The sequence below is a fragment of the Diceros bicornis genome, chromosome 28, assembly GCF_020826845.1.
Source record: "Diceros bicornis minor isolate mBicDic1 chromosome 28, mDicBic1.mat.cur, whole genome shotgun sequence".
NCBI classification, from domain to species: Eukaryota; Metazoa; Chordata; class Mammalia; order Perissodactyla; family Rhinocerotidae; genus Diceros; species Diceros bicornis.
Window position 1 is genome coordinate 12343830 of NC_080767.1, and position 27098 is coordinate 12370927.

General features: G+C 33.2%; 1 protein-coding gene across 3 annotated transcripts in view; it reads left to right on the forward strand.

Moving 5' to 3' along the window:
- Positions 1-27098, forward strand: part of LOC131393173 (cylicin-2-like) — a 163873-nt gene that overhangs the window by 135902 nt on the left and 873 nt on the right. For 2 of the 3 annotated variants that reach the window (XR_009215889.1, XR_009215887.1), the window contains exons 3-5: positions 6251-6419; positions 23120-23165; positions 23834-24153. The gene's annotated coding sequence lies outside the window, so the exon portion shown is untranslated. Of the gene's footprint in view, positions 1-6250; positions 6420-23119; positions 23166-23833; positions 24154-26891; positions 26970-27098 lie in introns of those variants that run through there. The other variant, XR_009215888.1, reaches the window with a different exon arrangement.

Consider the following 27098-nt stretch of genomic DNA (forward strand, 5'->3'; position numbering starts at 1 on the left):
CAGATACAAAAAGCTCTATAAAGGCAAGACAGGATAAACACAAAGCACAAGAGTGCAAGTGATGAAATCTAAAGATAAAAACAGAAGTCACTGAAACAGCCACGGGGTTGGGAGATACACTGCTCTCAAAGGAAGCTACAGAAAAGAATGATGGTTGATTTTTCCTCAAAAACCATTGAAATCAGAGAAAATCACATCTTTAAATGTCTGAAATTAAAGCAAGTCAAAATTTCTATATCCAGTTCAAAAATGAAAGTTAAATGAAGGAAAAGAAACAGAGAATACATTACGGGAAATATATCCCTCCAAAAATAACAAATGTAGATATTCAGGCAAAAGAATAATCATATTAGGTGTAAGTAATTAATTATAAAACATAATGAAAAATAACGGAAAGGCAAAATGTAGATAAGTAAAAATTCAAAAAGATGATTCAGTAAATCAATAATAATAATGGTTTCTGGAGTTAAAGCATGCAGATTTAAAATAAAGGTTAATAGTAACAATGAAGATGGGGATTGGGTAAATATCACTAATGTGTTCTAAAATAAATGTAATATATTCTACAAAACAAACAAATATGCAAAAGGCTACATGCTGCTTACAAAAAACACAGTAAAAGAACAGAGAAAGAAAACTGGTATAGCTATATTACTCTCAAACAAAATGGACTTTAAATTAAGAAGCATTGCTACAGATTAAGAGGAACACTTCATAAAGACAAAAGGGTCGATCCACAAGGAAGATATCAGGAATCCAAATTTAAATGATCCAAAAAAGGCAGTATCATTATAAATACAAAGAGAAATATACAGACAAACAATTACAGTGGGGCACATCAATGGTCTGAATAGTTGATAAAATAAACAGGACAAAAAAATCCCTACACATTTTGAAGATGTACAGAATATCTAAAAATATTTAAATATACCTTAAAAAGATGCAAGCCAATAATAATGACAGAATATATTTTATTTTTATTAAAAACAGAAACTATACCAAAATTGAAAATATGTTAGATACAGTGCAGCCCCAATAAATTTTAAAGATTTGAAATCATTCAGCGTAAAGTGTCTCACAACAGTGAAATTACACTAGATATTAATAACCATAAGATAATCCAAAAATTAAAAAAACCACTTGTAATTAAAGAAAATGCTTCTAAGTAATCCATGGGTCAAAAAATAATTTTAAAAAGATTTGAATAAAATTTGAACTGGATAAAACAGAAGATACAACATTTCAAAATGTGTGCAATATTGCTAAAGAAGTGAATAGAAGGAAATACATATTCTTAAATGTATATATTAAAAAAGAAGAGCTAAAAATCAGTGATCTATGCATCTATATAATGAAGCTAAAAAAAACACAGAAAAACAAATCTCAAGAATGTACAAAGGAATAAAAATGTTAACAGCAGAGAGTACATTAAAATTAATCAATAAAGAAAACCAGGAAAGATGAGTTGGTTCTTTTAAAAGAATAATAAAATTTCACATACTCTTAGCAAAATTGATGAAGATAAAAGAGAGAAACATAAATTTGCCAATATCAGGAATGAAAAGAAGTCACTGCAGACCCTACAGCCCTGACAGTGATAACAAATACAGATAATGAGCAATTTTATGTCAATAATTATGACATTTAAACAAATGGATAAATTATTTGAATAACATCCCTCAAAAAATTGAATAAGTAATGTAAAATCTGAATACTCTTCCATTAAATTAAATCTCCTATTAAAACAAAACAAAAAAAACATTCCACAACGTAAGCTCAAAACCAGGTAGAAACATTGGTGAATTCTTCATACCATTAAAGGAAGACATACTCCTAATTTTGTACAAAATTTGTCAAAGAAAAAAAGATGCAATACTTTACACACTTTGCAACTCACTTTATGAAATTAGCCCACTACAATACCAAAATCTTAACAAGAACTTCTGAGAAATTGAAATTACAGATCAATCACTCTTAAGATTGTAAATACGAGAATTCTAAACCAAACAGTAAGCAAATAAAATCCAGTGATTTATAAAAATGACAATACATCATGACCAAGTGAGGTTTATGTTAGAAATATAAGGGTGGTTTAATATTAAAAAATCAATTTATTTCATCACATTAAGAGAAAGAGGGAAAACATCATATGATTTTCTCATTAAATTCAGATAAAATAGTTAAAATTAAATATTTATTTTTAATAATAAAATTTGATCATAAATCAGTAAGAGAGGGAAACTTCTTTAATCTGAAGAAAATGCTAAAAACCAAACAGCAGTCACCTAAATTCTCCTCCTCAGATAAGAATAACAGATTAAAACAAAGAGGTCCTTTATATCACTAGTGTCCAACAATGTCCTGACTGGAGGTCCTATCCAGGGCATAAAGACAAAAAGGGGAACAAAAAGCATAAAATTGGAAAAGAAGGAATATAATTCTCAGTATTCATAAATGATAGTAGTTATTGCTTAGAGACTCCTAAATAATCTGCAAACAATTTAAAAATTGAGTTAATTGACATCATTGAATAGAAAACAACAGAAAATATCAACAAAACTAACACATGGTTTTTTCAAAAGACTAATAAAATTGACAAACCTAGGCAAGACTAAAACAGAGCAAAGACTCAAATAAACAGAATCAGAAATGAAAGAGACATTATAACTGATACCATAGAAATACAGAGGATCATAAGACATTACTATGAACAATTATATGCCAACAAATCAGATAACTTAAAAGAAATGGATAAATTCTTAGAAACATACAACTTACCAAGACTGAATCATGAATAAATAGAAACTCTGAACAGACCAACAACACGTAAGGAGATTGAATCAATAATTCAAAACACTCCAACAAAGAAAGCCCAGGATCAGATGGTTTCACTGGTGAATCCTATCAAATATTTAAGGAATAATTAATGCCAATCCTTCTTAAACACTTTCAAAAAATGGAAGAGGGGGAACACTCCCAAACTCATATTATGAGACCAGCATTACCCTGATATCAAAGCCAGATAAGGACACCACAAGTAAAGAAAACTACAGGCCATTATCCCTGATGAATATAGATGTAAAAATTCTCAACAAAACATTAGCAAACTGAATTCCAGGGCATATTAAAAGGATTATACATGATGATCAAGTGAAATTTATCACTGGGAGGCAAAGACACTTCAACATATGCAAATCATTAAGTGTGATATATAACATTCATAAATGAAAGATAACAAATCATATGATCACCTCAACAGATAGAGAAAAAGCATTTGACAAAATTCAACATCCGTTCATGATAAAAACTCTCAACAAACTGGGTATAGAAAGAATGTACCTCAACATAATAAAAGACACATGTGACAATCCCACAGCTAACATCATACTCTACAGGGAAAGGTGAAAGTTTTCCCTCTAATATCAGGAACTAGGCAAAGGTGCCCACTCTCACCACTCCTATTCAATACATTACTAGAAGTACTGGCCAGAGCAATCAGGTGAAAATAACAATAAATAAAAGGAATTGAAATCAGGAAGGAAGAATTAAAATTGCCTCTATTTGCAGATAACATGATTTTATATTTGGAAAATCCTAAAGACTCCATCAAAAAATAAATGTTAGATCAAATCAGGAATTTCAGTGAAGTTGCAGGATACAAAACCAACAAACAAAAATCAGTAACGCTTCTATACACTAACAATGAATTATCTGGAAACGAAAGAAAACAATCTCATTTACAACAGCATCAAAAACAATCAAATACTTAGGAATAAATTTAACTAACAAGGTCAAAGATCTCCACAATGAAAACTGTAAGACATTGATAAAAGAAATGGAAGAAGTCCCAAATAATGGAAAGATATCCCATGTTCATGGATTGGAAGAATTAACATTGCTGAAATGTCCATACTACCTAAAGCCTTCCATAGACTCAATGCAATCCCTATCAAGATTTCAACAGCCTTTTTCACAGAAATAGAAAAAACAGCCCTAAAACTTGTATGGAACCTCAAAAGACTCTGAATAGTCAGAGCAATCCTGAGAAAGAAGAAAAAGCTGGAGGCATCTAACTTCCAGATTTCAAACTATACTACAAAGCTGTAGTAATAAAAGCAGTATGGTATTGGCATAAAAACAGACACTTAGGCCAATGAAACAGAATCGAGAGCCCAGAAACAAACCAATGGATATGCAGTCAAACAGTATTTGACAAGGGAGCCAAAGAATACTCAGTGGGGGATATGAGAGTCTCTTAAATAAATGGTTTTGGGAAAACTGGATAACCACATACAGAAAAATGATGTTGATCCCTATCTTACACCCCTCACAAAAATTAGCTTGAAATGGATTAAAGACTTAAACATAAGACCTGAAATTGTAAAACTCCAAGAAGAAAACATAGGGAAAAACTTGACATTGGTGTTGGCAATGAGTTTTTGGATATGACACCACAAACACAAACAACAAAAGCAAAGATCAACATGTGGGCCTATATCAAAATAAATGTTTCTGCATAGCAAAGGAAACCATCAACAAAATGAAAAGGCAACATATGGAATGAGTGAAAATATTTGCAAATCATATATCTGATAAGGGATTAATATCCAAAATATATAAAGAACTCGTACAACTCAATAATAACAAAACCAACCAATTCCATTTAAAAATGGGCAGAAGACGGGCCAGCCCTGGAGCATGGTGGTTTAGTTCACTGTGCTCCGCTTCAGCGGCCTGGGTTCGGATCCCGGGAACAGAGCTGCACCACTCGTCAGCCGTGCTGTAGTGGTGATCCACGTACAAAATGGAGGAAGATTGGCACAGATGTTAGCTCAGGGCTAATCTTCCTCAAGCAAAAAAAAACAAAAAGAAAAGAGGAAGATTGGCAATGGATGTTAGCTCAGGGCCAGTCTTCCTCAGCAAAAAGAGGAAGATTGGCATGGAAGTTAGCTCAGGGCTGATTTTCCTCACAAAAAAAAAAAAGAGAGAGAGAGAGAAAGAAAATACACTAGAAGGAATAGATTAAAATATATAAAATTAGCCTTGGTTTTCAATTTAATTTTAACATTTAAAGTTAGAGATTTTCAGATTGGATAAAAACAAAACTTGCTTCTTTATTTTAATAAGCAACAAACAAAATTTAATTTTATAGAAAGGTTGAGATTAAATTATACAAAAATATATACCCATTAAAATCTAAATAATGATATAGCTATATTAATACTAAAAAAAATATAGTTCTAGTCGAGGCAAAAGTTGTATTAACTATAAAGGCAATCATAATACTTTTAAGAAACTTAATTTTTGAGAAAGTCAAAAATTATAAATAAAGTTGCATCTAGCAACAATACCTTCTATTTATATAAATAGAATAGAGAATCAAAAAAATGGCAAAATGACAAAATGTCTTGCCTACATTAAACCTCACCATTTGGAAGATGATAATATATTTTTTTCTACTAACTGATACATGAGGGAGAAAAAAAGTAAGATTTTTGACAACAGAGTTAACAAATGTGTACTACTGGACATGTATTGAAATTACTTTCAACAATTAGAGTGTGAATATTTTGCAGCTTACATAATTTGGATAGTTACCAGGTCAGAAACAAAGTCTGTAAAATACAATGCTTTTTTAGAGGACAAGGATGACAATTTTATTAAAAATTTATAAGCAATATCTCAGGATATACATCTACACACATATACACACAGATATATATATGTGTGTATATGTATGTGTGTGTGCAATCAAATGTCTTAATCTTTCCTTCAGCATTTGAGAATTTTTGCAGTTATCTATAAAATATTCACCACTTATGGATATCCTATGACAAAGCCTTTAATTAAAAAAAAAAAAAAGTATGGTTATTGGCCCCTGCTGTAGATCCAATGATATATACATGTAATTTCTCCATATAAAATCATCACATAGAATAATTATTGGAATAAAATTCGCTTTGAATTCCTAAGGCTTACAGTCAATGATTTATTTTCTTTTCACTAAATTGAAATGACATATTGCATAGACACCGCTACGGCAGAGAACATTTGAAAGTAGAGACAATGTTTAGGAAGAGTGAAGTAATAGTCAAGACCCCAGGTACATCAAGTTCTAAATTAAGAAACATAAGAAGTTCAGCAATATAGGTGTATTTTTGAAGTATAAATTTTTCTTCCATTAACACTGGCTATATAGCTTATCCCCAGCTGCAAACACTAATCCTGTCTGCACTGATCTATCATTTAGAGAACGTTACAAGAAGATGTCAAACAGCATAGAGATAATTGAGAAGACGGGCATGGAAAAATATGAAGGAAAGATACACAGAAAAAGGAAATTTATAAAGATCCTACTGGAAGTATAACAGAATCTTGGCTATGAAGACTTTTCAAGATGTTATTGTTCAAAGTCTATGGTATGTACTGAATCTTAACTTTGCTGAATTTTAATAATGTTTAATGGTAGAGTGGTATATGAGAGTCCATGACTTAGCTCAGATGTGATCCTTGTCTGCTGGCAGTCAAATCTCATCAACACATCCTCTGTCCAATCTTTGTGGACTATGCGTTCACTTTCTCAATGAGTTAAAATGTCTTTAAATGATCATCAGTTGAGTTTTGTAGATTTAGGAACATTTTTTATTATTGGCACTACAAAAATGAATTTAAAATAGTGAACTTATTTGCACAGAAAAATTTAATAGATTTTCTACTATGACTAATTAATATATATAACTACTTAGAGTAGGAGATATTCACATTATTTTCCCCATAAATATCTTCCTGCATAATCTAGAGAAAAAAGTAGCAGGGACAGTAATAAATGTAGATTTTATTACTAGACAACTGTCAGAATTTCTCTTCCTCTAATGGAAAGGGACTGACTTGTACTTTCAGCCACTCTTGAATTGTATTTATAATTATGTTTCCTAAAAGAAAAGAAATGCACAAGTTCCCTCTATCCACCCAAGTACTAATTAAACTTTATTTGTGCTTTTCAGTAGGACTTTCAGTTATACAACACAGAGAAAAACAGAAATTATTTAGACTCTAATTGTAATTTTACATTTTAATATTCCTATTTCGCATATTATTATACTATACAATAAATATTAAATTGCCAGAAGACTACAGTTGGTGATAAAAATAACAAAATATTTCTTAAATATATATTCAATATTGAATTTAATGTGAATCATATGGAAAACAACATCATTTCACATTCTGAAAATGTGAATAAACATGATAGTAGAGTTGGTTGAAGCGCCCATATATGAGCTTTATTAATTGAACAGTAGTAAAAATGTAAGAAATTTATTTTTATATCTGTGGTCCTAATTCCATATCAGAAATATCAATAATAACAAAAAAAGGAAAAAGTTCCAAATTAAAAAAGACAACTAATACAGATATATTTAAAATGTGTATCACTACCTAATATCTACTTAATCTTATTTTCACGAAGTATCAAGTACTGTTAATGAAAAAAGCAAATAGGAATCACAGAAAAGAGACAAGAAAGTTAGACGTCATCTACTAAATGAGAATTCATGTACCACATTATTTTATGATCAGAAAAATACTTTTAAAAGCAATGGCAAAATCCAAAAAGATTTCAATACTATAATCATACTTCAAGTCATTATTCAAATGCTTAATCTATAAAACATTTTTAAATTGAATTAACAGCAGCAGCAAAATCAACTAATATTTATTGATCATTATTTGCTAAACTTTTCTTATATTGTCACTAAATCCTCAGAACAATCTTAATATGTTACATCTGCTTAATTGAAGCTTAAAGAGATTAATTAACATGAATAAATTTGCACAGCTAGGAGCAAAACCAGAATTTGAGTCTGAATTTGAATCCTATATGACACTAGCATTTAGATCATGGTTTTATAGCTTATCTTTTCTGAGATTTAGGGGAATTTTTCTTTAACATCTCAGCCTCAGTTTCTTCATAGCCTCATTTCTTTATCTCAAAAAATGTATAGTTATGCTAAAATTACATCGTATATGTAAAGCTCCTGCTACAGAGTTTCTTAAGAAAGGCAACTAAGTGTTTAATGCATAATTGCTCGCCTCCATTAGTCTCAAAGGAACCTCTCCCGCTACCATTCTTCCCCTCCCCGTAGCCTTTGGTGTGTCTCCTAGTAAGCACTGCACTCTGCTTGTAGTTTACATGAGTTGTATTTGCAAGAATATGCCGTGGTGAACAAAAATAGGGGAATTGAAAATATGCATTTGAATCCTAGTTCAAGCATTATGTAATCATAGGGGGGACGGGAAGAAGAATATAAAACACTGAACTCAAAGCAGAATGGAAGAATATCATTCACACCCAAATAGTGCTGATTCTAAACAGTATTAGAAAAAATGAATTGTACCTGGAAAAACTGGTAAAGATTCTTTTATTTATCTACCCACAATATTATTAAAGAATCAGCTCTAGCTAACAGGATATTTTCCAGAATATCTCATATGTCTCCGCCTTATCTTTACATATGTTATCAAGAAGTACTTCTGTGAGTCCTATTTTTTTCACATTTTTAATCAGTTTGTATTGTCTTAAATTCTGCTAACAATTAAATAGAATAAGAGGAAATTGATATATCTAATATCATATGAATCACGATGGCAAGTACACATATCTTATAAAGACCACTATAAAATTCTGTTTCATGTATGATTTCTGAAAGTAAGTAGTGAATATTGTTAACAGGCAAATTGTTGTTACATTGTTTTACTTTGACACTGATACTTTTTTAAAGTCACACTTATATCCATAAAAGGAAATTTAAATGAATGAGAGAGTTGGAGGTCAACGGATATTTTAAATCCACATACAATCAGACTCATACATTATTGAAACGCACTTGTCTAAATTGGAGGGACCTTAGGTTGGTTAACTGGTAATTAGGATAGTGGGGTTTAAGTCTAAGGTTTGCCTAGACAGATGATTTAATCATTACTGGACTTTAGTTTTTCTTAATAGCATGAAGGCATTGAAAGAAACTTTAATATCCCAATGAGTTAAATTGTATAGTTTTAAAACTCATTAATAAGCTGAAAACAAATATTTTTAATAAACGGCAAGTCATACATACCAAAGTCAATCCTGCACTGCATGTGATATTTTAATCTATAGTAACATAAAATATTATAAAAGCCACAGACATAAAATTATGACAGATAAGTGATTTCTTGTAATCCTTCATAATGCCCAGGTCAACCACTGGGAATTATAAAACAATGAGTAGTAAACACATTATTTCTGACAAAGAAACATTTTCAAATATCAGACACTCTGCTGCTTCGCTGACATTTTAGAAGACTGATACCCAAGATTTTATCTCTGGTAAATTTTAAATGCCAGCATGTTGTCTATCACTATCTTTATGTGCTATTTGAATCCAGTTGCATGCAACAAAAAATAATAATGGAATTTAGCTCATCACGGCAGAGCATAACAAAATCATTACAAGTTAAAATTAAATTGAGAGGATCCTAATATTGCCCCATTTTAGTATGAATCTAGGAAAATATATTTTTCATTCATAATAATTGTATTAATTTAACATATTTTCTAATTAGATGATTTTACTCTTCTTTGAATAAATGTTTTTTATGCATTTTAATTGTCTTCCTAGAGTGAGGATTATGCAATTAAGGTCAATAGAAAGAACTTTAGAAGTCAGGTGTTACACTATACAAAATTAACGAATAAACTAAATTTCCTGCAGTAAATCCAACTACTTACAATAAGAGATATTAATAATTCTAAGAAATTTTAATGATCATCACTAAAATCTCGATCTAGAAAGCTGTATATTTGACTTGAAAAATAAACTATAGATTTTAATATTATGCCTCTAAAATTATATAATATTAAAATAAATTAAAATTTATGATAGGTGGATTTAGGGTACAATGGGAGTCATAATACATAGAAATATTTATTAAATAATTACAACAGTGAACTTATCCTTTCATTGTAAGAGAATATAAACTAGTATTTTGTTTTACTTTTAGGAATAATTTTAATTAAAATTGATTCTATATGCATTAAAAAGCATTTGAAAAATATAAGTGAGTCTATGTAAAATATAAGCTGCCTGGTGGTCTACTGGTTAAGATTCGGCAATCTCATAGCTGTGACCTGGGTTCCTTTCCCTGTCAGGGAACCAACCACGTGTCTTGTCGGTTGTCATACTATGGCAGCTGTATGTTGCTGTGATGCTGAAAGCTATGCTACCAGTATTTCAAATATCAGCAGGATGACCCATGGTGGACAGGTTTCAGCAGAGCTTCCAGACTAAGACAGACGAGGACAAAGGACCTGGCCACTCACTTCCAAAAAATTGCACATGAAAACCCTATGAACAGCAGTGGAGCACTGTCTGATAGAGCACCAATAGGTAATAGGATGGCACAAAAATACCAGGCAAGGATCTGCTCTACTGTACACAGGGTCATTAGGAGTTGGAATCTACCTGATGGCACTAAAATATAGAGTATATATATGTATGTATGCATGTGTCTGTGGATGCATGTGTGTGTGTTCTATTTCAGAAATGCTACATTAGAGTTTTAGTTTGTTTCCTTGGAACTCTTTACTGTAGACATATAGAAATATCTTTAAAAAATTGAAGCATATATAAATCAAGTTCTGAATCACAGGTAAATTCTGGCAGAAGTAAAGGCTTTTCTAGAGAAATTTCTAGTGAGACTGTAAGCACTTACAGAGTAGATAGTCCCTCTCTCCAAAATAAGATATAACTACTCAGAATAATATCGTTTATGTTTAAGTGCTATCCATTTACTTCTTTAGAAGTCCATGATGTGGCAAGTTTAGCCACATTTCTTTTTGTACCTAGTTATCTTTCCCCGGATCCCTGTGTGTTGAGATAATTCAGGGCAAGCTGAAGAACTGGAGGTCTGACAAACTTTAAAAATATTCTGTCTACAATTCTCTCTTCTCTCTCTCTCACTTGATATGTGTGTGTGTGTATGTATGTGTGTCTCTCTGTCTCTCTCTCCAACCACCATTGTTTTTTCTATATTTGTAACAGTTCTTATGGGTTGGCGAAGACAGGGCAATGCCTTACGGTGCTTTGCTCTATCTAACGAAATTAGGACCTTGAACTCCCAGAGAATGAGGGAGACACATCTGAATCCCAGCAGCACACTCTGTTTTTCCCTAAAATTATCAAGCGTAGCTGTATGTGAACAAATAGTCCAAAAATAATGAAAGACCAACACATTATATTTATATATTATTTTATATAAATGTTACATTGCACACTAAACAATAAACAGCTTATTACCAGTATTTTTAGTATTAATAAGAATTAATTCTACAACAATAACAGATTTAAAAAATTGTAGGTTTACCAAAATATCACTGTTTTTGATATTTGAAAATAAATCAGAAGAATCACTAATTGGGAAAATAAAAGATTTGAAATGAAAAGAGAGTCACTACCAATAACATAAGTTTCAATTAACCAGGAAGATATAATGATTCTAATCTTTTAAGCACCTAATAAAAACACCTAAAAACTATAAAGCAACAATTGACTGAATTAAATGGAGACACAGATCCAACATCCTTTTGGGAGAATTTAGTTCATCTCTCTCTGTAAATGATAGACATTAAATATCAGTAGGAATTTTGAAAACTTACCATAATTAATACCTGAATATACTGGATAAATATATAACTTTCCACTTAATAATTAAGAAAACATATACCTTTTTCTCTATGATGCAATGTCCACTCATAAATATTGATCTCATTCAAGGCTCTAAGTCTCAACAAATTAAAAAAAAATCTTTGGCCACAAATTGATTAAGTTAAAAATCAAGAACACACATAATTTAGGAAGATTCCAAATGTTTCAAAATTAATAAATATCCCTATATAACTCAAGGAAGAAAGGAATTTTAATAAAAGCAGAAATGAAAACTAATGACAACACTCTAACAAAACTTGTGGCTCTAATTAAAATTGCACTAGAGAAATTTCTACAATGCAACTTAACAAGTTACAAAAACTAAAGCAGAATAAAATTAAATATCAAAGGAGAAAGGGAAAAATTATAAAAATAAGAAATAAAAAGAGAAGATCAACATATCAACAAAAGTGAGCTTTTTAGAAAAAACAAACAAGATTCACAAGCCTTTAAGATTTCAATACTAAGACTGACTAAGAAGAAAGAGAGAAGGCAAAAAATAGACCATGTCGGGAAAATAAAACACATATAAAAACAGAGGACAGTAATATTTTAAAAATGACAGATGGAAACTGTGAAACCTTTATCCCAATAAATTTGAAAACTTACACTTCCTGAGAAAACATATTGTTTGTCAAAGCAGACTCAAAAGAAAAAATGGTTACCCTAGCCATTACAAAACCCATAATGGTTTTTAAAAATCATGCCACAGAAAAGGTCAGGTGGAAGCAGTTTTTACTTCCTAACATTCAAGGAAAAAATAAATCAAATTTAACACAACTGTTGCAAAAAGTGCAGAGAAACACATCCATATCACTTTAACCAAATCTCATAACCTTGGTACCAACTCTATAAAGACAATATTACAAGTAAAATTACAAGCAAATCTCACACTTAAACATAGGTGCAAAATCTTAAATATCCTCAAATCAAATCAAGAACAAATAAAAATGAAATACATCCTGAACAATTTGAACTTATCAGAGGAATGTATTGTTTTTTAGTATTAGAAAATAAAATAACATAAACTAATTAACCTGTATATGAGAAAATCAAGTAATCATCCCAATAGTTATAAAAAAGGGGATTAAAAAATCACAATCTGTTCATTATTTTCAAAAAATCTTACCAAAATAAGCATAAAATGAAATGTTCTCAACTTGATAATCCTTAACTATTATAAAACTTAAAAGTAAATACTATATCTATAATGTAAAACATTTAAATTACTTATTTTACAACCAGAAACGAGTAAAAGGCATACATTCTTACTGGTGTTACTTCATATTTTACTGAAGACACTGACTAGTGCAATAAGTCAAGTAAAGAAAATAGAGAAAGGGATAGGAAAAGACAAGTCAGAGCCTTTATTTTTACAGATGATGTAGAAAAAAGAATCTACAAATAGATTGTTAAGATTAATAATGGAACATAGTAGAATGTATACAAAATAAATATTTGAAATTTAATTGCACTTTCATATTATAGCTAAAAATATTTTGAATATCTAATTAAAATATATCACTTAATATAGCACCAAAAATTCTAATGTACCTAAGCGGTAAAATCTAAGAAAATGTAGGCAACATTTTTAAGAAAAAAACTCATACATAGTATTTATAATATTTCTATATAATATAAAATTTATATAATTTATGTTTAATTTATATTTAATATACATAAATTTTACTGACATATATTAAAGGAGATATTAATAAATCAAGGGATAGCACATATTCATGAATTAGAAAGCAATATCACAAGATGCCACATTTATCAAAAATTAAATATAAATTCAATTTAATTCCAATCAAAATCCCATTAGGATGATGGAAATTAACAAGCAGAATATGAATTTTAAGCAGCAAAGGGCCGAGATTGTCAAAGAACTCCTAAAGAACAAGACTTATCTGCCAGATAACTATCAAGTATTATTTTTAAAGATGCCATAATTTTGGCAGTCTCATATGACAGTGATATAAACTAATCAATATTTTCAACACATATGACCGCAGAATTCAAGATTGAGATTATATATAGGATTCCTATAAATCTATAAGACATCCACAAAGTATCCAGAAGATAAATGGATACACACAGAGGCAATTCACAGAGGAGGAAATATGAAAGCTCAGTAATTCTAGTATGATATTGTGTATTTAAATGTCAAAAACACACACCTTAAAAATATAATTTTTAGGAATTCATACATACATGATAAAATTCTAAAGAGAGATAAGCAAAAGATAAAAACAAAATTGAGGCTGGCAGTCCTCTGGGTGGGAGAAGTGGGGGTTGTAGTCAAGGAAAGGCTACTGGGGACTCCATGAAGACTGGAAAGTTCTGTATTGAAAATGATGGTGGGCTCACAGATATTTATTTTATTCTTATTCCTTATGTGTTTCATATTTTTTTTACATTTCGTATAAAATTGCAAAATTTAAGGAACATGATGGTAAGTTATACAAAGAAAGTAAAAAATATGAAAATGCAATATAAAAACTTTCCAGAGAGAATAAACATCTCCACTCATAACAAACACAATAGTATCACAAGATTATCTACAAAGAAACAAAATTCTGACTGACATCAGACTTAACATCTAGTGGAATTCTAGCCAGCAGTGAATCAATATTAACCAAGATAGTCAGAATCTAGACTCTTATACCCAACCAAAGTAGCATACACCACTGAGGGTGGAATAAAAATATTTTCAGCAATGGAAGCACTCCAAGTCAACTACCCAATTACTTTCTAAAAGTGAATTACTATTACTTGTATTCTTGCAAATGATTAATCAATGAAGAATCAGGAACTATAAGAAATAATGATGAGAAAGAAAGCATGTAAAGTGTATAATTAATTCTAACTATTATTAACTAAAAAAGAACCTAACAAACAAAATTGGGTCTTTTTCTAATTTTTAATTATATTATGCTTCTTTTTGCTTTGTTTTGTTTTGTTTTGCTGAGGAAGATTTACCCTGAGATAACATCTGTTGCCAATCTTCCTCTTTTTTTGCTTGAGGAAGATTAGTCCTGAGCTGACATCTGTGCCAATCTTCCTCTATTTTTTATGTGGGTCACTGCCACAGCATGGCTGACAAGTGCTGTAGGTCCGCGCCTGGGATCCAAACCTGTGAATCTGGGCAGCCGAAGCTGAGTGTGCCAAACTAAACCACTACGCCACGGGACCAGCCCCAATGTTATGCTTCTTTAACACTTGGTTCTGAATGGTAATAATTTTGATTCAAGAAAGACTTAGGTGGTCTCATTTTAATCTGTGGCACAAGATGTATTTTTCACTGCAAGTTCTGCCGGAGTCTTTCAGAGGTGATATAGGAAGATTGTACAAATTACACACACACACATACATGCATACACACATGCACTTGTGTCTATGTGTGTTACACATTCAACAAATCCTAAAGAGGAGTGAGCATAAACAGAAGAACACCCTGCACCCTTAACACAGAGGCACTATGGCTAGGCTCCAGTAAGTACTATATGCAATACTTTCAATGTTTGGTACCTAAATGCCACATGGGAAGATGAAGGGCTCTGTCGTTCAAATTCTGTAAAGTTGTTTTAATCATTCTCTCTCCTTGCTTGTCTTTAGTATACACAGGTAGATTATTAACATAGTTATGACTGTTGTGCTCACTCACAGGATCACAGTTGGGGTTAAAAAGAATAGAAATTCATTGTGGGAATCAAAATGTGCTTATCTGGAACTTTAAGGGGCAAAGATCTCTTTATGGATAGAGGTACACAGATTACTTCCCTGAGATGAAGAAATCCTCTCCTGGAGGAATTAGAATAAAGAAGGATTTCATTTTTCCAGAAATTTCAAAGTATTATTTTGAGAATGGAGGCCTTTTCTAGGGCTAGTAAGATGTATCTCAAATCAAGCTTATCTCACAATTGGCCTCAGGCATTAAGGAGTAGGTAAGGTCCAGTAGGTCTACTGTGTGAGATTTCTTTTGAAGTATTAGGTATCAATAAATGGAAATCTGAATTATTTTTCTAGATTGTTTTTCTTTTTATTTTTTCTCTCATGAAATGCTAGGTGTCTGTTAGGGCTGCAACTTGAAAATAGGAGCCAAAATAAGCTTCTGGTTGTTTTTGGAGCAGTGAAGTTTAACCAAGACCTAGTTTATGAAAAATCTGAAGGGGATATAAAATTTGTGAGGAAGAGCAGACAGCACACTTTTCATTGAAATCCTGAAGGCTTGGAGAATGTGCCAGTTGGAACCGAATCATACTATAGTGTAAATGCTGCATTATTGAATATCTGCTTATATACTTCCGTGCCTTGTAAATATAACATTGCTGCTAAGCAACTATGGAGCTGCTTAATAAAAATCAATTCCCCTGGAAGATGACCCAATATTGAGCTGTTGCAGAATGGGTGAGTTGACACAAAGTCCTGGGGGGAAAGCCCTGAAGTTTAAATTTGAGGTAAAAAGAAGAAAGCTTTTCTTCTGCCATCAGCCTTTGCCATGTTCTCTAGCCACATTTTTTAAATAAAATTCTTGCTAAAATTAATTAAAATCGATACTTGTTTTCCATATCTAGTGATCTATGCATGTAATGCTTACTGGTCATAATCCTGTAGAAGAGGGTTAGAGGTAGAATATGTTAATTCTGAAAAATGTGTTCTAAAAAATTTTTTCCAACTCCTCTCTGGCCATGACATCACCATTACTTTTGATTGCTCCCTTACAGAAATCCACTCTGCAAGCCCAGCATCTATCTGCTGGTGACCCCTGCTCTACCTCCCCTTCTCTACTTCCATGCTGAAGAAATGGCAGGGTTCTCTGTATATCCAAAGCATGAGTCCTGATTCCTCACGGTTCTCACCAGGGAGATGGCATCTTCAACTCTGCTGGGTTACTCGTTTGAGACTGACTGAAATTTAGAATTTTTCAAAAATAGGGTGCTTTTCTACTTTATTGATTTGGTGACGCTACCAGAAATTGCTTCTGCCACTGATGCTGGAGGAAAGAAAAGGACAGTGGTACCACTAATTTCTAATTTCTATTCTGACATGTGTGTCCAGGGACATCTCACTCTCTCCCCACTGTGATTGCCTATGACTTTATAGTCCTGTTAAACCTGGTATAGGAGAAAATGTCTACTCTTGTAGTCCAAATGTTTGCCTCATATTCTGCCCTATTTTCCAGGATAAGTAAGAGTAGGAACATCCATTCTCTTCAAATGAAAATCCTTTATCCTCAATGTTCAGTTTGAGCCATTTACAAGATTCCAATGGGACAAAATAAGTACATTTCTCACATGAAATTAAATAATTTTTAACATAGTTGAATCTTTTGATCAATTAAAATATTTCCTCTAGAGATATATTACAAAAGACCAGTCTATCTTTGTCAGGAAATATTTTATAATAGACATATATTCAAATTAGCTTATGTCAATAAAAATGAGAATTATGGGAAGAATTTAGAGATATCTCTCAGAACCCAAGGAAAGAAACGTAGCAAGAATCCGTGAGACTCTGGAACCGGAAAATAGAATGTTGGGAACTGAGGGAATGTATCAACCCACAGCTATATATATATTTTTGTGTGTGTGTGTGTGAGGAAGATCAGCCCTGAGCTAACATTCATGCTAATCCTCTTTTTGCAGAGGAGGACCGGCTCTGAGATAACATCTATTGCCAATCCTCCTCCTTGTTTTTCCCCAAAGCCCCAGTAGATAGTTGTATGTCATAGTTACACATCCTTCTAGTCGCTGTATGTGGGACGCGGCCTCAGCATGGCCGGAAAAGCGGTGCATCAGTGCGCGCCCGGGATCTGAACCCGGGCCTCCAGTAGCGGAGCTTGTGCACTTAACCGCTAAGCCACGGGGCCGGCCCCTCAACCCACAGCCATATAGACTCTCATCTACACATCCTCTGAGCATATCCTTTTTCCACTCTTTTCTTTGGAGTAGATGAGTTTGGTCTGTTTCTGAGAGTATACTGAAAGGAAATGGCTTCCCTAATTCTGATTTTAAATAATTTCTTTTTACAAATATCCAACATAGACCAACTTGAGTCTTTTAATCTCAACTTTAAATTTCTGGGAGGTAAAATTTGGTTCCACAGGGTAAATAAATCATACCGGTCTGTGTGTGTGTGTGTGTGTGTGTGTGTGCATATTATCCTTTCAGTGAACAATAATAAAATAAGCTGTTGTCACATTTATAAAGATGTAGTCCAGGAATGGAGAGTAAATGATGGACGGAAAAAGTGTACTATGAATTCTAAACTACTATCTTATATCTCACATTATATCATTATTCATCTGTATCATTTTCTATCTTATTTAAGGTTTTATAATTTTACATTTTTAAGTCTATATACAATTTAATTTGGTAGAAGAAATTAGGTAAAAATTTAAATTATATAATGGCTAAAATCAAGGGGTTATCTGATAAGAATAGAGAAATAACATTATCAACAATAACAAAAGAAAATGACAATACAAACAATATTTATTTATCGCTTTATGAGAACCAGCCACTATTCAAAATATTTTACATAAATGTCTTGCATAATCTTCATAATTACTGATTAAATAAATTATAATTAATAATTATTCAATGTTGCAGATGATGATACTGCAATTTCATCTGAAGTTTATTTTGCTGGATTTAAACAGAGCTAATATTAAAAAAAAAAGCTGTCATACTCAAATCCTGTATTTTCTACCATTATTTATTCTGCTTTTTATAAAATAAATGTGAACTACATCATTTCCTACTAATAAACAATTCATTCCAACAGCTATTTTTTAATCTTTATTCACTGAATTTGGAGGATTTTTTTAATAAGTATATAAGAGAAAGAATAAATTAGAAATAGCTGGTTATTAGAGTAATATGCTTCAGGTAGAACTTAAATCATAGGTATTCATTATCTGACCAAAACGTAAAGATATCTGCGAAACTCTTTGTCTAAGTCCTATGTTTTATGTGATACTCTTTTATGAAGAAAATTTAGCTAAAGCTATGCATTGAGATTTCAGGCTAGAAACAATAAACTGTATCTGCTGGAAGGATTTGGAAGTGACTCCAAAGCAGAAAGTATTTACAAGCCTTCAAAAATTTCCAAAGCAATTTAAGGACAGCATATGATAACTCAACCTCCTGGAGTTATTGAGCTGATCTATGCAGCAATAACTAAGAAAACAAAGAGCAAACCTGAAAAACAACAATGTTGGTATTCACTTGTTATATCATGCCATGTAAAATATGACAGATCTTTGAGGACTTATAGCCTTGGACAGTGGAACCTTGTTAAATTGCTTCTAAGACCATCAAGAATAGGTCAGCATTTAGGGAACCAGAAAACAACAGAGAACTGGGATGAGTTTGTCATATAGGGTATCATATAAGATGAGAGGATAGAAATAAGACTATCTGCTAATGATCAAGAAAGTTCTCGAACCCCTCCTACATAAGGATTTCCTTGGTATACATGAATTGAAAAATTGACAGTTAACGCCAAAACTTTCCATGCATGCATGTACACATCCCTATGTACAATTAATCGACTGGACTTTTCATTTCCGTTGTTTTTGCATCATAAGGACAACATGCATTTCTTCTGCATTTTTTGCTTTTATAAAGTTGAAAGTTGCTTGGATTTCTTTTGTTTTAAGTTTCTATGTCACTTTGATAAGGTAGCTTTTCCAAGTACTACAAGACATGAAATAGTCATACTTTTTTCTCAAAAAAAATGTTTCATGCCTTACATTGTCACATAGGTTTGATGGCTAAGTCACTTATTACTGAACTTTGGTACTTCAGGTTAAGGGAATTTAAGTTATTTCTGTAGAAGAGTTGACAGTCATTCTGTAATGATACTTGAAACCTGATGAAACCACCTAAGTGACAAATATGGGGTCCAAGTAAAGCTAACCGATTTTCAAAAGAGGGGTAAGGGAGGATGGCTAAGAGGAAAAAGTGCTGTTAATACAGTTATAAGTAGCTCAGTTTCACAAGAGATGGCAAAGATCCAAAACCATTACTCTGTGGGTTTACACAGTAAAGTTTTCTAAAGTTTCTTCTTGAAGTATACAAAAAAGTTTGCCTCAGAGAAGGAGGTATTAACCTAAGGTCTATAAATATCCAAAACTGTGCAAGTTTTGTGGGTATTTGCATTATTTTTTACACAAAGTTTGGCCTCTTTGAGAAAGTGATAGTCCAGGGAAATCATGAAAGCAATTCTGAAAAAAGACATTTAAATTCCCTTTACAACAGATATCTTTGTCAAGTCATGAAGGAACAACTTAGTAAAACCTGGATCATTCTCTCCAAAAATGAGAGGGGAATGAGAATTGTTTTAAGATAAAGAATTGCTCAAAAGCTTACTAATAATGTGGAATATCTATGTATCTATCTACCTTGGTCTTCTTTCAGTCTTCTTGGCATTTTGACATCATGCTCTGTCAGATCTATTTTTTTTTAATCCCTCGGACAATAATTCATTAGTAAATATACCAGATGTAAGAATTCTGGAGCTTTGATCCTCATTCAATATGGTATCTGGGAGATCTAATAATTTCTAAGAAAGCATAGCTTCATTTTCAAGCTTCTCCTTGTTAAATGATTCAAATAAAACTCCTGCTCTCAGCCTAATCTGGAGTGTAATGCATAATAAAAATAAAATTTTCTGTGGAAATAAAGTTTAATATGTTATGAATGAAAAATATTATTATGAGAAAATATTAGGGGGGATATCAGGAGAGTGGTAGTTCTCCTACCAGACTGAAGTATCAGGGGAAAAAATAACAGGAAATCTACTCAAGGTGGTGAATCTGTTCAAGAATTAATTTTACATTTCTCAAAAAGTTATAATACATGCTAAATTTGTTTACATTTCTTAAGTTGCTGCATGCATAAGAAAATAGGTATCATAATTACACTTGCAATTTTTATAATTGGCAATAATAAAAGAAAGAAGTTTCATAGCATATAGAGAGGGTCAAAGAGTGACAGAACACAGAATGGTATGGTTCAGCCATGGGATAAAGGAAGTTAAATCAAAAACATACATGGGCATTGGAAATGCATTTTTGTAGAGAAAAAGATAGAGGTATGATTTTTTGGGTACCAAGATTAAGCACTACACAATATGTTTGAAAATCTAATGATATATCTAGAATAAAAGAATCTTTGAGACAATTTTAACATGAATCACCTCTAAAATATTTCTCTTGATTGTTTCCTGGAGTGTCTACATGAGCATGTCAAGTGATATGGATCACTACCTTTCAGAGGAACACATTTTTGTCTTTGACTATCTTTGACTTTTAGATGTTCTCTTTACATCCAGTTATAAACTGTGCCTATGCGTATTCTAATCTTCTAGTTTCATTTCTTGTTTTGCCCTCCAAATGCAACATCTATTCAACTTCAAATATATGTGAAACCAGACAAAATGGAAAGATGGAGACTAATCTCAACTGCTGATTCCTAGTCCAAGCTCAGATCTAGAGATATAAATGAATGAATGTCAAATGAAAGCTAATAAAAAACTCAAAATCTGGGTAAAGAAAGTGGCCAAAGATTGAGGGAAAGCAGCAGCCTCTGGTAGCAGAAGTTCCCCACCATGGTCGGAGAACAGGCTGTGGGACAGCTTTTCTCTCAAGCACATTGACATGAGAAGATCCCTGCCCCCTGCTGCTCCTTCTGGGCAGAAAAAAGATGCAAAGTAAGCATCACGGTGGCACCAGCATTGTGAGGTGCAGGTAGAAATCAACATAGGATCATTCTTCTTTTCCTGTCCTTCAATCACCCGAGCACTTTAGCCAACCAAGGAGAACAGCTCTCAATGGGAGTGATTCCCTGAATCACCTAATGGGAGTGAAGCCAGAGAGGGGAATCAAGACTATGATGAAGTGAAAAGTCTCCCACCCATCAGGAGCCCTATTGGGAATCTCATGTAGATGAAGTGTATTAAGAGTCTTCAACCACAGCATTTTTGACTTCTCAATTATTTTTTTAACTCATATCATTCATTTATTATTTTTTAGAATTTTAATAGACTTCGTGTGTGTGTGCAAGGCAGTTATCCTACCACTGTTATATTTTCTTCTTTTGATTACCCTATACTATATACTATACTATATATTCTAATATAGGATTTCTTTTTTGGTTTAAATTCTTTTGTCCTCTCTGTCAGTTCTCTTTTAATTTCATATCGTTGTATTAGCTTCTCATTAATCATTGCTTGTAGGAGAGTAACAAAAAAGAAAAAGCTTCATGCCAATTGATTCAGATGATTTAGCAGGATAAGTAACTTCCTCCCAGGAACAGAAATTTTCTTTGTCTCAAGTAAAGTACCTTAATGGAATAATGGGATATTTGGGCACAAAGAGGCCTTCGAAGCATAGCTCACATAGAAGACATTTACATTAGAGAAAGTTAATTTCAATCAAGAAGAGATAAACAGGGATTTTTTTCTTTTTTTGGTGAGGAAGATTGGCCATGAGCTAACATCTGTTACCAATCTTCCTCTATTTTGCTGAGGAAGATTGGTCTTGAGCTAACATCTGTGCCCATCTTCCTCTATTTTGTATATGGGATGCCGCCACAGCATGGCTTGATGAGCACTGCGTAGGTCCCCACCAGGATCCGAACCTGTGAACCCCGGGCCAACAAAGTGAAGCATGCAAACTTAGCCACTATTCCACCAGGCCAGCCCCCCTTATTTTTTAAGGGGAGGGAGGGAAGCCGGCAGTCGGTGCTGGAGAGAGTTATCCTAAGAGATAAGGGTCAGATAGCAACAACAAAGGGCATAAGAAAGCCAGAGGAAAATTCCCCTGTATGTGTAATGGACATCAAATTTTAGGACAGTGATGTTCCGTATGTAAGTTTTTCTTGCCACATCTATTATTATCATCTGCTGCCTCACACCTGCAGTGAGGACCATTTGCACCAGTAGCCTGTTTTAATGGTATTTATGGAGAATAAAGGAACAGTTAATTGGGAAAATGGTAATAGTAAAGAGGACAGAGAAGGAAATTTCAAAAGGGGATTTAGGTAGGCAACATTTGTGAAAGAAGCTTAAAAATGAACCAACTATTAAAATATATCCTATTTATACCAAATCATCCTGAAATTCAAAATAATTTAGAGAGTTAGAAAATCTCAAAGTTCATTTGATTATACAGTTTTCTTATTTAGACATAAAGGGCATCTGTAGACTGCTGAAGGTTTAGAATCATCTGGAATATATGTCACAAAAGACTCTAATTTTCAAAGAAATTATTTTACTTATTGCCTCTAATTTAATGAATAAATGGATCTGGGAAAAAAAAAGTATAGTCCTAAACTATATTCAATATGTTCTGTTTATCTCTTCAGAAACTTCTCTTTCGTGGCATTTCCCCCTACTTATACATACTTGAATGTAAGTATATTCAAAACATATATTTTCCTAAACCCAGCATAACTGGATATCAATGGGACCCCTTTAACTTTTTCTAGGTATAGTTGATAAGTCTTTCCTAGAATTATGTGGGAGGGGCGTATCCGTTTTCCAGGGCTTCCACAATAAAGTACCACAGACTGGGCAGCCTAAACAAGAGAAATTTATTTTCCCACAGTTCTGGAAGCTAGAAGTCTGAGATCAGGGGTCTGTAGTGTTCATTTCTTCTGAGACGTCTCTCCTTGGCTTGCAGATGGCCATCTTCGCCCTCTTTCTTCACATGGTCTCTCCCCTGCGTCCTAACCTCCTCTTCTTATAAGGACATCAGTCATATTGGATTGGGGCCCACCGTAATGACCTCATTTAACCAAAAAAACTTCCTCAATGTCCCTGTCTCTAAATATAGTCACATTCTGAGGTACTGGGGTTAGGATTTCAACATATGAATTTAGGGGGGAACAATTATGCCCATGAAAGGGGGTGTATGAGACTGGTTTATTTTATGGTTTTAATCATTCAGAATACTAATGTGGTGGGTTTGGAACTCACAGCTTCAGTAGGGGAATTTGTACACACTCTTTTGGTAGAAATGGCTGCATCTGGGGAGAAGCTTTAACATCTTACTTGACTCTGGTCTGATTATATTCCAGGACTACCATGAAGATGTATTGAAAGTTCTACCACCCTGGAGAGCGCAATATCCATTCAGTGGGTGATTTTCTTTTCAAAAAAGTTGCTTGCCAGCTCTAATTTTGAATGAACACACTATTCACAATGGTGAAAACATCAATTAAAAGAAAATCTACTCTCCATACTATGTGTGTCTATTTCCATGTGTGTTCTGACCTAATTCACTACCTACACACAGTTGTCTGTGGTTTCTAACTAAAATCTAAATCAATCAATATCAGTCCATATCATTTCCCTTTAATGGATCACTTTTGAATTTTAAATATTCTTTCAATAGAATGTAAACTATTTACCATCTGGTCCTAACTTATTTTTCAGTCTTACTCCCATTATTTTTCCACCTTTCTTCTTTAATCTAACAATATATGTCAATATTCCTTTTATTCCAATACATGTTTTTTGCTTCCCTTCCTTGTTGTTTTTATTGTACTATTTACTTCATCTGGAACGTCATTTTCTTTCGTGGTATCTGTCAAACATTTTTATATCCCTCAGTGTCCATACTTAGGCAGCTAGCTTCACATCAAGTTTCCAGTCCATCTTCTATAATCTGAGCCTAAGGCTCCAGATGGGCATCTACTAGAGAAATATTGAGCTCTCCTTATCTTCATAAGCAGGAATCAGGGTTAGTATCGATAGCAGTATAATTCTTCCAAAGGAATAGTGTTTAAACTCTCCATCAGTTCTTCTCATCAGGGTTGACTTCATTGACCAGTGAAGTTGCATGGGGCCCAGCACTCAAAAGGGCCCTGCACTTGGGGTTTAATGTTCTCCAGTCATCGTTTTGAAATTCTCAGCTTTGCATTTCTGTTTTGTAAATGAGTCCTACCAGACAATGCAGGATTGGAGTGGGTGGGGTCCGATTTTAGTGAGGGCCCTGCATGACCGGGGGCTGAGCAAGGTGGCGGCTATTCCTAACTGAGGCAGGCAGCTCCATGGTGCCTTCCAAAGGGATCTGGTGGGGGCCTCTCACCCACTCACCATCCAGATACTGAGCGCATCCCTTCATGGAAATTGCCATCCCTTGGGGGTCTGCAAGGCTCAAGGTGGTGGGCTCTGGGAAAAAGGAAACTGATAGCCTGCCCCCAGCCAGGGCCCTGCATTTTTATTTTGCACTGGATCCCTCAAATTATACAGCCAACCATGCCTCCAATGAAACCCCCAGCAAAGACCTACTCATACCAATTATTCTAAGGTAATAGGACTCCTTTTCTCCCAGCTACTCACACAGTTCAACATTTAAAATTAAACAAGAGCAAGACAGAGGTGTAAAAGGCACTCCACAGCCACCGATTATACTTTTTTTCTCTTGAATCGTTTCAATAAATCTTGTCATTGTGTTAAACTGAGTTAATACAGTTCTGAAGGTAAGATTTGTACATATCTGAATAATTAGAAACCACGTATCAATGTAATCTGAGAAAAAATGTTCTATACATAAGCTCTAAAGGGACATTTCATCATAGTGTGGTACACAGAACGCTTCCAGATTCTGGACCTGCCACTTTCTAGATGTCTATTCTTGCAACATGCTTTGGTTCCCAAATATCATATTTTCATTATTTATTATTTTTTATTTGTTTAAACCTAAACATATGCCTGAAATAAAATAGATGCTCAATAAATTTTAATTACCTTCTTACTCTAAAACAATTATCTTCTATTATTAACTCAGAAAAGCACATTGAACTGCTAATTGGCTCATAAAATATATCACATAGGAAATAAAAGCATTGACACAGAAAGAATAAAATTAATTATCATAATTAAGTAAGAAATTTAGAGTTTCCAGGAGGATCTGAAGAAAGGGTAGATAGAGCCTTAGAGAGAGGGGGGACAAGCAGAAGATGATGTCATGGCACACTGTAAGTGTTGATGGTTAGTGAGAATTACTGAAAGAATTTTTAAGAAGATGGGTGAACTCTTCATTATATAGTAATGGCATATAGTACCCTTCAATAAAATATCTCCCAATGCTCAATAAAACTCACAACTACATAAAGCCTTGGGCAGTAATTTTCAGTGACAAAGTAAAGGGTGATCTACTGAAGAAGGGCACCACGGTGCAGACCAGCGACAACCCATGAGCCTGGTGTAGTCCAACAACAGTGTTAATTCACCACAAGTAAGAACTCAACCCAAATATGTAAGCTTCCTGTACCACCTTTGCTGCACAGAAAATAATGAACTATCATGAAAAATATCATTTAGATAGCATTAAATAAGCAATAGACACTATTATATACAACATAAAACTACTCTAAAATGGCTACTATTAACATACAGATAAGGAACCTAAGGCACAGAAAGGTGATTTGCACACTATCACACAGGATATAAGTGGGACAGCCTGGATTTGAACCACGACTCTTCATCTCCAGAGCCTATGCTCTTAACCTCTACATCACAAGATCTCTCTCTCCCTCTCTCTCTCTCTGTACTGATTCAGTTTCCTGATATAGGTGAATGGGGTGTCAGTTTTTCCCCAGATAATATCTGACTTTTGCTAACTTGGATCTTTCTCTCTTTTACTTAATCAACATGGGTAATAGGTAGCCAGAAGTGCAAAACCATTGTAATGCATTTCTTTTTCCCCCACAATAGGTTAGGAGTCACATCTTTTTTCTCTCTTTCAGTTGCTTGGGACAGTTTAGTACATTTCTTATGTCCCGGCAGCAATAAGATTATGGATTTTTGAATCAGTTTATATTAAACTTATTTTTATGTTTATTTCAGCCTGAGATTTGTATCTTTTCAAGTGATATGTAAGTAATATTATTTGTTCATGATGGTTCAATATACATAATATTTTCCAATTATTATTTCATTTTCCAGTTATATCCAAATTTTCCAATTATTTCCAATAATTATTTTAGCTTCTACACCATTTTTCATGGTATGTTGTTTGAAAAAATGGTAAAAGGGTCTAGAAGAGACTTTTCACTTACTACTGCAGTGCTGGGACTGTTACTGAGGACTCCACAACATAATATTTGACAGGTAATGTTTATTTGATAGGTGACATTATACAAAGCAGAAAAACCAGAGCCAGAGACAACACAGCAAACCTGTCTGGATTGTGTTTCACTCATGAATGTAAGTAAGTAAGCTTTCCGTGGCTTTGGCAGTTAAAATAAGGCAAGGCTTTTGTCACTGCTGAAATTCTTTTTTTTTTCCAGTTTGTTCAGAAATTCATTTTGTTTACTTTAGAGCTAATGAGTCAGT